Below are 13,519 nucleotides of genomic sequence, written 5' to 3'. Positions count from 1 at the left end.
TTCTGCTGCCTGCCTGTTGCTCACTCTCCCTTTAATGGCTCAGTGGCAGCACAGTGTATTTAGGTACATCCCAGATTGGACACTGGGGTAACATAATCAGTCCCTAGTATATGGTACTAAGGTACCCAGGGAATAGTTACAGGGGTCCCCCATGGGCTGAAGCATGCATTATGCCACCCATTGGGGATCACTCAAACTGTAACTACAGGCCTGCCATTGCAGTCTGTGTAAGCTGGTGCTAGCACCACTTACTACAGATATATGTTTCCCTATAGCTAAGTTCACTGCACTTAAAACCTATAAATCACCCCTAAAACATGTCTTTGGGTATTATCTTGAAGTTGTGCCAAAGGAATAGTTTTCAGGAGGTGGCTTACTTGGTGCATTGTTCTAAGTTTTGTCTACGTGCCACAATATGTTCGTCATATATGGCTTGTAGGACACACATTTAACTTGTTTATTCGGCCTTTAAAGGGCCGGCTACCTTTCACAGTTGTGTTCTGCAATTTTGAAAGGCGGGCTACAAAATGTACTACCAGTGCTTAATATGAGCCGGTTGTTTCCAGGAATATATGATTATTCAACGATTTCAAGTTCCACGCATGCCTTTACCACGCGAATTTTACTTCGCATGTGTCTTTTGCACGCAGCATTTGACAACGCATGTTTTTACTCCGCAATCATAACGTTACGAAACATCTGACGTCCCATTTACATTTACATAATGATACTGATAGGCTACATGCAGTACGAAGGAAAAGATCGATGTTTTAAACAATAATAAACAGATTCCCTTACATTATATTTTTATTTTTTTCATAATGCGCTTAATTAATACCCTAATTTACAAAGTTTTGATTCATATCTTACCCCTGTACGTCTTTCACCATCAGCCCTTTCTTCCACCGACCACGGAAACAAGCGTCAAAACACGTCTATCAAAACTGATAACGGACTTCTATTATGACGTGCTCTTTTCCTTCAGCGTTTTGAGGCATTGTAGAGCGTTTTTTTTTACGTTTTTGAAATTTTCTTCTTATTTATTTATTAATATCCGCTTGGTTTTTTTTTGGGGGGGGAGACCCCCCCAACCCCCACTAGCCTACCCCCAGTCCCTTAATCCCCCCCTCCCCCCAGCCCCCCAAAGCCAACGCAGATCGTACTTGCAGAACGACGACAGGAAGGAATACTACTCGCGTGGTAAAGACGGTCGTTGAAGGCTTACGCGTGGGAAAGACCTTTGCGTGGTGAGTGACGCGTGGTAAACGTTATGCGTGTTATTTGCTTCGTAGTAAATGATGTTTCCCGTTTCCAGTGGGGTCCACCAACAGTCATTTTTAGGGACCTGTGCTTATTTTTCCTCATCAGACATTGAACGGACGATGAGAGAGAAGAAAAACACACAAACGGGAAAGGTAGGGACAGAGACAAACGGAAAAAATAGCACCAAGGGAGAAATCGGAGACCAGCAAGAGTGACATAAAAGGGCAGCAGGGCTTGTTAGTGGATTAAAGAGGCCTGAGGTGGCTTCAAAACTACTTAGTATTCGGATCGCCGCTTTTAATTAGCACAGTCAGTGCAGCGTTTGGGCACAGGCGCTCATTTGTTTATAAATTAAGTACCTTTTGTATCGACCCGATTCCATTTTTTCTTCTCAAATCTTTCTACTCATATCTTAAAGCAGAAGCAACCAGACTGATCTCTGCACCTAGATGGTCCTGAAATGACTGCGTCATGATGCACAGCGCCTGCTGTACACATCCTTGCGTCAGGCATACAGGCCTCCTCTGTGCATGTTTCTGGTATCTGTCGACTCTGTAGTTCGTGAAGTTGGCAGGTGCAACAGATGTGAAGGACGTGGAGGAGGAGGTTGCTGAGTAGTAGAGCACTCAGAGCAAACAAACATTGACAAAGCCATTAGGTCTCACTTATGCCAGACCGATTGGCTTTGTCAATGTTTTTTTTATTAATTATGTTGTATGAAATGGTACGGTATAGTATGGTAAGACCTGTTGTTATATAGTGTGATATCATATGGTATTCCTGTCGTATGGTATGGCCTGCCAGTGTAAAGTATGGTTTGGTCTGTCATTGCATGGTGTGATGTGAACTGTCATTGTGTGGTATGGGGCGGCCTGTCATTGTATGTTATGGTATGGTGTGGTATAATATGGTCTGTCATTGTGTAGTGTGGTATGGCTTGTCATTGTATGGTACAGTATGGTGTGGCTAGTTGTATGGGATGGTATGGTCTGCTGTACAGTATCGTATGGCCTGCTGTACAGTATCGTATGGCCTGTGATTGAATGTATGGTATGGCCTGTCATTGTATAGTATGGTATGATATGGTATGGCCTGTCATTGTATAGTTTGGTATGGTATGGTATGGTCTGTCATATAGAATGGTATGGTATGGGCTATCATTGTATAGTATGGTATGATATGGTATGGCTTGTCATTGTATAGTTTGGTATGGTATGGTATGGTCTGTCATATAGAATGGCATGGTATGGGCTGTCATTGTATAGTATGGTATTTATAGCCTGTCATTACATAGTATAGTGTGATTTGATATGGTATGGCCTGTCATTGTATAGTATGGTATGGATTGGCCTGTCATGGTATAGTATGGTATGGTATGGACTGTCATTGTATAGTGTTGTATGGCCTGTCATTATATTGTATGGCACGGTATTGCCTGTTATTGTATAGTATAATACGGTAAAAGCCATGTTAACTTAATATTTCTAAAAATTATTTATGGCCCCCGAGACCAGGGGTGGCAGGGCAGTTCCAGGCGCATTAAAGGTAAATGACGCTCGTGTCCCTTTGCTGTCTATCCCTTACGTAGCCAGTAAACATTGTGCCATACTTAATTCCTTGCATGCTACCCCTAATCATAAACTACAAATCAAACAAGTCATTAGATTCGAAATCTGAATTTACATAAAAGCTGTCACTATTTTGAGCTATAAATGCCTGCAGATCCAAATGGATCACTAAATACATGCGCAGATGAAGCGCTTCATTTACATTTGCAAGAGCAGCTGACTGACAGTCCCTCGTACTGGCTGCATCAATCCATTCAGGCTGCTTTCTGCAGAATCTAGCTGCAGGGCCTTCTGCCTTCCCCTCCCCCACTTCCTATTACACACTCATTCATTTGTGCACTCACACAAGTAAATAGTTCTCATCTGATTCTTAGAGAGGCCGAAGGGGCATGGGAATTTTGCTGTGGACAAAACCATATGTATGTTTTAAGGGTCAGATGACATCCGAGCTGGCGTCCGTGCCGGGGTTACTTTATGTTTAATTACTATGTCAATTAGTTAATTGTAACCCTAGAAAAACAAATGAGCCCAAGGCCCAGAACGGCCGAGAGATTTTGGCGTTATGTTCAAATAAATGCAGTGTCTCATGATTTCATAAAGTCAGAGAACTTTTAAATAAACATGACTAATGCATTTTAATGCAGTGATGTGGTCATCTGCATTAAAATGAGTTAGTCTAACCCCTGATGCGTGGTACTTGGTAGGGCTGTAATAGATTTGATAGATGCAACACACACCTAGCGCCAAGATGCTACGGAACGCCTTCACAGAAATTATTTGTTATTGCAGCAGAAAGCTCTCTAAAACACATAAAGCAGGATAATGGAGAGATCTGGTTGAGATAATGCACCAAACTAATATAGGTAAATAATATGCCATTTCGCCCTTTTTTGTCACATAAAGACACTCTTGCATTGGATGTGAGTAAGGCATAAGTCTTGCATGCCAATTAAAGATTCCATTGATCTGGCTAAGCCTTCAAAGCGGAGGAGTGACTGAAGGACATGGAGGTACAGCCGGGGCTGCCGACTTTGGAACTGAGGAACCAGGTTTGAGTCCTGGCATCGGCTAAACGTCCTATGATCCTGGGCACATAACTTTATATCTCCCTGTTCCTAATAAATGAATCTGACCGTGTGTAATATAACCGGTGCTCACAGAAAGCGCTTCAATGCCCCAAGGCAGAGTTTGTGCTATATATATTAAAATAGAAAACGTGAGAGAGACCAATATGGGTGTTTTTATTTATTTATTGCGATTTTATATAGCGCGAACATTACCCGAAGGTGTCAAGTGTGGGTCGGGGCACAGAAGTACGGGCTTGACAGTACCGTGAAGATTGGCGTTTGCACAGAAGCACACTGTGCTTGAGTTCCGCGAACTTTTTTTTTTTTTTAGATGCAACAGACCTCATGAACTGTCTCAGGTGAGACCTAAAAAGATTGTGTGAGGAAACCTGCGAGGACAGGTGAAGGAATCTCAACAGGAAGAGACGATTGTCACATATCATGCAGGGAGATGTAATCGGCGGACGTGTTGTGTTAATTGGGAAATATTTTGTAGGGGGGGATTTTGTTTCTTTTGCTTGTTAGAAAGTTGTGCATAACTAGAACTTTCAGTCTTGCCATAAAATGGCAGAAGAAGGTGGTATTTAAAATATGCATTTGAGTAAGCAGGTTTAAGCGCAGGAGCCTGCATGCTAGTTTGATGGCTCACAATGTGCTTACAAATAGATTTATTAAGATTAAGGAGTGTGTCCACTGCTTTTGTTAAAGTAAAATCCATTGATTGGCAGTTATCCACACATGGAAAACCAAAATGAAAAATTGTGGCTCAAGCAATAAAAAAGGAATGTGGCTCAGTATTGTTTTCGAAGTACAGGATGACCAAAACCCTTTTTCCTGTTCGTTGTATGATGTTAAAAGCTGCAGGTATTTTATTTTAATAAAGATAAACATTTGCTCTTATTAGTTCTTCTACTGGCATTACTGTCTACATTCCTGTAAAGATACACACACATTGCTTAGTAATTCTCTGTATATGGATTTTGGAAGAATCTAATGAGTCAAAAGAACATTCAGTGCAAACATGCACATTCTGTTATGCCTTGTGGTGTTTTTGATCAAGATAATGCTGAGCTAAGCATTTATTATCCGATGAACTTCCATATTAAACCACTGCTTTCTAATAATATAGTCAAGAGAATATAAGATGGTTTTTATTGTTCACAAATAGCACATTTAATGTTCCAATCTGGATGTGCCGGGCAGGGCCGAGCGCAGCTCAAGATGGCTTTGTATTTTGGAGCTGTTGGGGGGGGGGGGTGATCTTTATTCCATTGCTTCTCCCAGGGATAGCCAGTGAACTCTGGAGCAGAGGCAATGTGGAGTTGCTCTGCAGACAGTGATGCCAGAGACCTCCCTTGTCTCAAGCTCTGGGACGGATGAGGAGGGGCATGTTCCCAACGACAGCAGCTGTAGCCTGAGAACGGATAGCGGGAGGCCATGAACGGGCCACCACTTGGGGTGAGAATGGATGGAGCCTGAGAAGCACCAACCCACTTTGTGGTTGTAGAGGCAGCATGAAGGAGAGGTCCACAATACTGCGTCTAATGTGGAGCCTTGGTTCCAAGATCGCTCCTGGGGAAGCTAGCGGGTGAGGAATCCCACCGTGGGAGAAGATGGTTTCTCTCTCCAGGGTCCTGGAGCCATCAAGTTCTGTTGTGAAGTTTGTAATCCCTATTCCTCCAGTCTCCACCCAGCTCCCACGGATGCTAAGATTCTGAAAAGGTGTGCAGCAGGAGAATACACACACACTGAATGTTGGTGACAGTAAGTTGTGATATTGAGCTGCTATCTTCAGTTGTAGTTCTAGTGCAATGCCAGACAGCCTACAGATTTGGCACTTACACGCAAAACAGCATGGCACGGCGTGCAACCTACCTGTGGCAACGGGTAGGTCGCACGCTGACCGCGGCGACACGGATCCGCGGGACGACGATTTGCGCAACTCTGCTTTGGCTCATTGGAGCCCTTCCCCTTGTCTCTAACGGTCGGTACATTTGTTAATCGCAATAAGGTATACTCTATATCATTTTGCATGTGGGACAGCACAGCACTAAGTAAGACATGTGCATTTGACTGTTCCCCTAGGAGTAGTTTAGCTTGTTTTCTTCACGGTCCTGACGAATTGTCTTGATCTTTCCTGACTTTATCAGCAAGAAACATGTTGACCACTACCTATACCTTGAGCTATGGTGGACCATTATATCCACCTAAGCCCACACTTGTTTTTAACATAACCTAGGATTTAACACATTAAAACTTGATATACAAATCCCTAAGAGTTATTTTTAATTTTCAGCACTCTTCTCACACACTACTCCCTCACCATCACACTCACACTTCACAAACGGCAGCTCAAAAGAACTCCAGCAAAGAGCCCCCTGGCAGGGTCCGTTGGGCATTGCAGCGCCGGCCCGATGAGGAGCTGCCCAATGATGAAGCATGACACCCCTCGGGGTGTGTGAGGGATCTTGCTCCTAAAGGTTCAGATCCCTCGAACTTGATCATTCAGGACCCTACTGACCTACCTTCAATGGGAACTGCACACCTTTTTGTTTTCCTGACTACAAATGCTCCATATAATTTGATCACATATGACATTTAATTTACCACAAAAGTAATGCAGTAAGATCAATAAACGGTGTCTATATAATCTTTATATCAAGAGGCAACTATATACCTTCTAAAGCTGCATTCCAAATTGTGGCTATTTTCTGACAATGTTAAAATGTATGTGAAAGCAATAAAAGTGAAATTGCAGTTCCAGTAAGTGACAGACTCTAATAAACCTGACATTACCATTTTAATCGGTGACCAGTGGAGCCTAATAAGAATGTTCTATTGTATATATTTTAATCTACAGTAAAGTTTACATTTAGTTACCCTTTTTTATATTTTCATCCACAGTTAAGTCCTAATTTACAACCCTATAGTTTCAGTCCACTTATTCCTTTTTTCCAGACGTATTCTCAACATGTACGTTTGTCCAAATATTCTACACCTACTCTTTTTTTCCAGTATGTACAGAATCCACAGTTTTGCTCTTTTTACATACAGTGTGTCTTAGTTTGTATCTCCATAAATAATTAGAATTTTCAGTGTGTTTTTATACTGAATAATACATTTCCCTTAGCTTAGTTCGAGTCAGAGTGTGGCATGTTTATCCATATAATCATGTCATTGTTTTTGTCATGCGGTGTTGAGCTAGTGCATCAGGACACATTATAACGAGCCACTGGATAATGACTGCAGGTCAGCCCCGTATGGTGCATCCACTTTATTGGCCTTCCCTTTACTACGCTTGCTAAGACTTGACACCTTAAGAAATAGATGGGTGGGTTTTCTAAAAACCAGTATTCTTCATTGTAGGATTTTCTGAAAGAAGGGTTTTCAACTTTTTCATTAATTCAGAAGTTTGAGCTCTTATTCTTTGGATGAGTTTGTTCCTCAGCTGCTTGCCTCATGGCCTTGCTGTCTTTTTTCCTGTTTTTTGGGTTTGGAATGTCCTCTGAATGGTAAAATGGTGAGTATCACTCCCCTAAGTGATAGACTACCAGTAAAATTGGTATCCTGACTTTTATTTGGCCCTGTTGTCACTCTGATGTAGCTTGTATGTCTAGGCCTTTACCCAACATTGCGATGTGCAGGACCTGCTCCTGACCCAGAATGGCCCTCCAAGCATCCCCCCGGTTTCGCTGGGGTAAGCATTCCGTGTAACCTGACTGTTGTTGCTGCCCCTGCTCATCAGCAAGTGGGCTGTGCTCCCCATTTTGAAAGAGTGACGAGACATCGGAACCCTTTGGTGCAATGGGCAAAGACAGATACCACCGCCCGCCAGTGTCCCAGACATGCATGGACAAGTTCACTAAGGGGCTGGGCTCGGGACAGGTAGTGGCGCGGAGAAACCGTCCTCCTCGGAGAGGGATCTGGCCATGATCCTCCAAGCGATCCAGACCTCCCAAACTCCTGTGGAGACCAAGATTGGTGAGGTCCGAGTAGATGTTGCCCTTTTGCACCAGGACTTACGCAACGCCACGGCCAGGATCACAGAGGCCAAAACCTGTAGTCCACAGTGGAGGATGATGTGAGCACTTGGAAATCTCAGGTCTTTGACCTCCTCGCGCGCATGGCAGAACCCCATTGCTGTGAGGAGGATGCGGAAAATCCGTCTTGCCGCAATAATGTCTGGCTTGTTGGGATCCCGGACAGCAAGCCGTCACAAGTTGTAAACTTCTTTGAAACATGGATCAAGTCCTAGATCTTTTTGGACCAGCTGTCCCCCTAATTCGCGATCGAGCGCGCGCACAGAGCCTTGGGTCCCAAACCACCTCCAGGGTCACCACATAGGCCCATGATTGCACGCATCCTTAGTTTTAAAGACAGGCACGCAGTCCTGCGAGAGGTGCGAACCCGCTCTGACCTCCGATATGGCAATGCCAGGGTGCTCATTTGTCCAGACTACACCAGGGAGGTACAACAGCAACGCCCATATTGCTTGGCAGTCAAGAACAAGCTCTGGGTGCTTGGCCTGGACATGGGGTGCTGAGCAATGCTTACTCGCCAGACTGGGTGAATCCCCCCATCTGGTGGAGGGGCCCTTCGGATCGACCAGGACAGCTGCGGCTCCGAAGCCAAAGAACAATCGCTTTCGTTGAAGTTGAGGGCGCAGCACAAAAGTTCCAAATCACACTTGTGAACTTACCCAAGAGATCAGTCCACGTCCCTGGCACACTCCACCATACCCACCAACGTGGTGGAAAAATGTCCATATGTGATTTCCTGATGGCTGTCATTGATCCCTAACATGGAGGGGTCCACCACTCTGTTCCCGATTTCAAGTTATATTGGGTCTTACTTATTGATTTAAGGGTGAGAGGTGCTTTTGGGGTGGAAGTATGGTTTGGGGGGTTGTTGGGAGGTGGGGACTGAGTATTGTTATGTTTTTAATATCGGTTTTGCTTTATTTGCGTATCTATTTGATGTCCACTGCACTCAAACACATGTCTTATCCTCAGTCTATAGCTCTGGTACATGGTCATTTAGGATGTGCCACTGGTGCACACCCTGGCTGACTTTCTTGGGAGAGCAAAATGCCACCTGCCTCCCCCTACCTACACAAACTCCCTCCCCTGTGATGGTATACTTCCAAGTCTTGTCGTGGAAAGTTAACAAACTGCTAAATCGCATAAAGCTCACTGCAGTCCTGGAGTATGCTCATCACTTCTTCCCAGAGGTCCTGATGCTCCAAGAAACCCAGCTTCTGGGGAATCATTGTCCCTTTCTGACACACAAAGGGTATTACAGGGTCTTTCATTCTGGCTTTGTTCGGGGTTCCCGGGGGTGGCTATTCTGGTCTGTCGCTTCTCTTCTATGGCCGCCACCCACCAACTTAGAGATCCTCTGGGACGATACATAGCCCTTACTGGCACAGTTGAAGGCCAATCTGTAACGTATATATTTATGTGCCCCAGCGGCCCTCGATACCTTCCTCTGAGACTTATCCAGGGTACTTCTAAACCTCCCACAAGGGCTGGCCCTGATTGGAGGTGACTTCAACACAGTCCTGACCCCAGACATGGACACCACTGGCCCTCCCTCTATTTCCTGTCCTGCCGTGGCGCACTATCTCTCTGATTGGGCTACTGACTGCTCTTGGTCTGTGTGATGTCTGGAGGGTGTGGAACACACGACACACATTTTGGCAGCGCACTACACCCATTGTCGCATCGATCTTATTTTCATGCCGGCCCCAGATTGCCGATTGGTCTCGAGCACTCAGATCCTTCGTCGTGACATATCAGACAATGCCCCTCTTCTCCTTCACATTGGCTGCCCCAAGAGAAGCCTTCTCCCCATGTGGCATCTCTACCCGTGGTACCTCCAAGATGACTCTTTCACGGAGGCCCTTGGTGATGAACTGCAGGTCTATTTTCAAAGTAATGAGGGCTCTGTTAGCTCAGCTGGCACCCTTAGGAGGCACACCAAGGGCCGTGTCCAGGCACAAGAGCGAGCGAGCTCACTCCACATAACTCAACTGGAGGCATGTGCGCTCCGCCTGGTTAGAGGTCTTGCAACTGACCTACATGGTGAGGTGCCCCGGCAGTTGAGACTTGTTCGCAAGGAGATCTGCCTCCAATCCCCAGAAACTGCTAAATATTTATGCGGCGCCACCACAGCTAGTTTATGGATAGGGGGATAAAAATGTGAAGCCATTACATTGGTTGGCCTCCTGTCTACTGGTGAACAGGATAGTGCTTGAAATAATGGATGGCTTCGGTGTCACCAATCACAGTTTCCCTGAAGTAGCTCACTCCATCGCCCTCTATAGGTGGCAAAATCCCCCCCAACACCACGCCCGAGTAGATCCTGGAAGTACCTCCAAGTGCCCTACTGAAGTCCTTCTTCCTCTGCTGTCCCACTCCAAGTTTCAGATATTTGATGAATTTCTCTCAGCCAAAGAGGTTGGGGTGGCTATCTCCGTGGTGGCTTCTGGAAAGACCCCCGTCCTGATGGATTGTCCACGGAGTACTATAAGACATTTTGTGAAACCCTGACCCGTCAGGTGCGTGCACTTTATGATGAGGTGGCACAGAGGGATGCCTTACTGTCAGAATTAGACCCAGCCACTATTGCAGTGAGCCTGAAGAAGCAGCTCCCCTTGATCTCTTGTACCTATTACCATCCTAGCTCCCTCATCAACGGTGAGGTTAAGATATATGCCACACTCCTGGCCATGCGTCTCAATCAAGTCCTTCATACACTCATACATCCAGATCAATGTGGTTTCATACTGGTCTACAGTACACATGCAAAAAGAACAATTGATGGACAGAATGCAGAACAATGTCATACATTCACCCCAGTACAGAGATCTGGGCCTAAATCCATCTTTTTTTGCTTCCCATGCCATTACAGTTTGAACCCAGCCATATGCAAATCATTCTTAACCCAGTGCCCAATGGTAACAGTCCAGCCTGAACTGCCAAGCCAGGTCCTCCCTGGACTGGAAACAAGCATCCTAGGACCAATTTCTGGGTTTCACCCCTCATCAGCCAAGATAGCCTTACTCCAGTGGCATGGAGAGCATGGGACCCACGTCTGGGCATACCTGTCCCACTCGGGGTCACAAATGCAAAAAGAACAATTGATGGACAGAATGCAGAACAATGTCATACATTCACCCCAGTACAGAGATATGGGCCTAAATTCATCGCTGTTTTGCTCCACATGCCATTCCAATTTGAACCCAGCCATATGCAAATCAGTCTTGACCCTGCGCCCAATGGGAACAGTCCAGCCTAAAATGCCAGTGCAGGTCCTCCCTGGAGTGGAAACAAGCATCCTAGGACCGGTTTTGGGGTTTCACCCCTCATCAGCCAGGATAGCTTGACTTGGCTGGGTCTGAACTAGGGTGGCGAAGTGAGCTAAAGAACCATGATGGATTCAACCCAGATCTATGACTGGGGGTAAGTGTCTGAAAAGTTTCAGCGCTCCGTCCATCATCTCCTTGTGTTTGCTTTGGTCCACAGTACACTGCACTCTCTCCAGTACCTCAATGTGGCCCTGGCTTATCACCATCAGCTCCCACCTAACCTGGCCTTACTCCTTATCGATTTTGAAAAGGCATTTGATAAGGTGGATTGGGTCTATCTGGCATGTGTACTGCAGCAAGCTTAGATTGAGCCCCATTTTTGTGAGCTCATCTGGGTACTTTACTCCAACTCTACCGCATGGATCCAGGTGAACAGTGTACTCTTGAAATATTTCCTATTAGGTGCGGGACTTAGTAGGGCTGTCCCTTGTCTCTTCTCCTCTTCGCGATGATGATCGAACCACTGGTGCATCTTCTCCGATGCTGCACCCAAGTGTGTGGATGGAGATGGTCCGAGGGACTTAAAGACCGCATAGCGCTATATGCAGATGACGTCCTGCTTTAACTTGCAGACCCCGAGGTGAGTGAACCACGCTGCCTTCAAATTCTCCAACTTTTTGAGACTGTTTCCGGTCTTTGAGTGAACCCGACTAAGTCAATGTTGGTGCCCCTGGCTCTGGGGTGAGACTGCTACGATTGGCAAAGTAATATACCCTTACGCCGTCTTAGCTTTCGCTATTTGGGTATCTGGGTGTCACTTCACCTGGAGCTCACTTGGTCCCTCAACCTTGGACCCTTGACACAGAGGGCGAAAGAGGATCTCGATAAATGTGAGTCTTTTCCCCTGAACGTGTTGGGCCGTATAGCCCTGTACAAAATGATGATTCTTCCGAGACTTCACTACATCTTTTAGAATCTCCTGATCCCCATACAGAGGGCTTGGTTCCATGCCCTTGATAGTCGTGACCTCCTTCCTCTGGCATAAGTCCAGGCATGCTTGGCCGTAGCTCATTGTCAGTGCACCCCATATGAAGGAGACCTGGGAATGTCCAACCTTTACCTGTATTATCTTGCCTACCAACTGTTGGTAGTTAATGATTAGTTTAACAGGGGATGGTCAGAATCCACCTATCAGCTAGAGGTGACTTCTTTAGGGTTTCCACAAGTCATGGCGCTGCTTTATGGGGGCCCGATCCGCAATGCCATTCCTGGAGTGACCAGGGTGGTCTTCCTTGCCTGGAGGGCCGCACTCTGCCACACTCACTGGGACTCGGGACTCACCCAGCAGCCTCCCCTCCGGCACGGCACCTGGCTGCGAGGCGTTGGGAGGTGGGATCTTATAGGTATATCATTGCTAGGCGATGTGTAGTCTAGGATCCACATACGGTTCTTTCAAAGACCTTCAAACTACTTTCACGCTTATGCCCACATAATTTTATAAATACCTCCAGCTCGGGCATGTACCTCACACACACGCGCGCTCGGGATGCCTCTCCCCCCAACTTCAGCCCGATGGAGGCTAAACTGCTCATGGGTAAGCTAGGCAAAGGTGATATCTCCCAAACATATCGCACATTAATAATCAATTCCTGGAGCACATTGAACCACCATCGAACTCGCTGGGAAGGTTGGCTGTGTCCCCTTGATGATGCTAACTGGCCTGATCTCAATAAAGCCGGGGTGTGGACTGGTGTGCACAGCAAGAGAGATCTGTATACGAAGTCTTGGGCGGCCCCCTGAAACATGGTCGGATCGGGGGGAAATGACTGGGCCAATTGGAATAGTCTGCACGTCACTGTATTTCCAACACTGTTTTTCCGCCGGGCGAAATTATCCCTATATCCGTTTGGCTTGTATCCTGCTCACCTGCTATGACTACTCTTGTTGTACTATCTGAGTGTGATGCTGTGCAATGCTGTGAAAAAATCAATAAAAAAGTTTATCAAAAATATTCATGTTAGTTCTATTTCAACTGTTATGGTGATCAAAGTATATTTTTGCTCTCTCTCATGGCTGTGTCTGTCTCTTCCTGTTTAAACACAGTTTTATCTTGTATTGTTTAAAATAAGAAAAATGAAAGGAAATGATAAGGCAGCGAAAGGCAGTGAAGATAGTGATACCTAACTAGGAGAGGAAACAGCAAAGGAAGAAAAAGCACTTAATCAGAATGAAATTGATCACAACATGTAAAACAAGTTTCACAAGGGGAATGGTGAACATGAGATAACATCTGTGGAATAAGAACAACAGCG

General features: G+C 45.7%; 1 protein-coding gene across 13 annotated transcripts in view; it reads left to right on the top strand.

Moving 5' to 3' along the window:
- The window catches only part of INPP4A (inositol polyphosphate-4-phosphatase type I A), a 1,031,799-nt gene that overhangs the window by 312,588 nt on the left and 705,692 nt on the right, over positions 1–13,519 (top strand). The gene's annotated exons all lie outside the window — the stretch shown is intronic.

This window comes from Lissotriton helveticus, chromosome 8, assembly GCF_964261635.1.
Source record: "Lissotriton helveticus chromosome 8, aLisHel1.1, whole genome shotgun sequence".
Lineage (NCBI taxonomy): Eukaryota > Metazoa > Chordata > Amphibia > Caudata > Salamandridae > Lissotriton > Lissotriton helveticus.
Note: the sequence above shows the minus strand (reverse complement) of the source record. Positions and strands in the feature narration are given on the sequence as shown.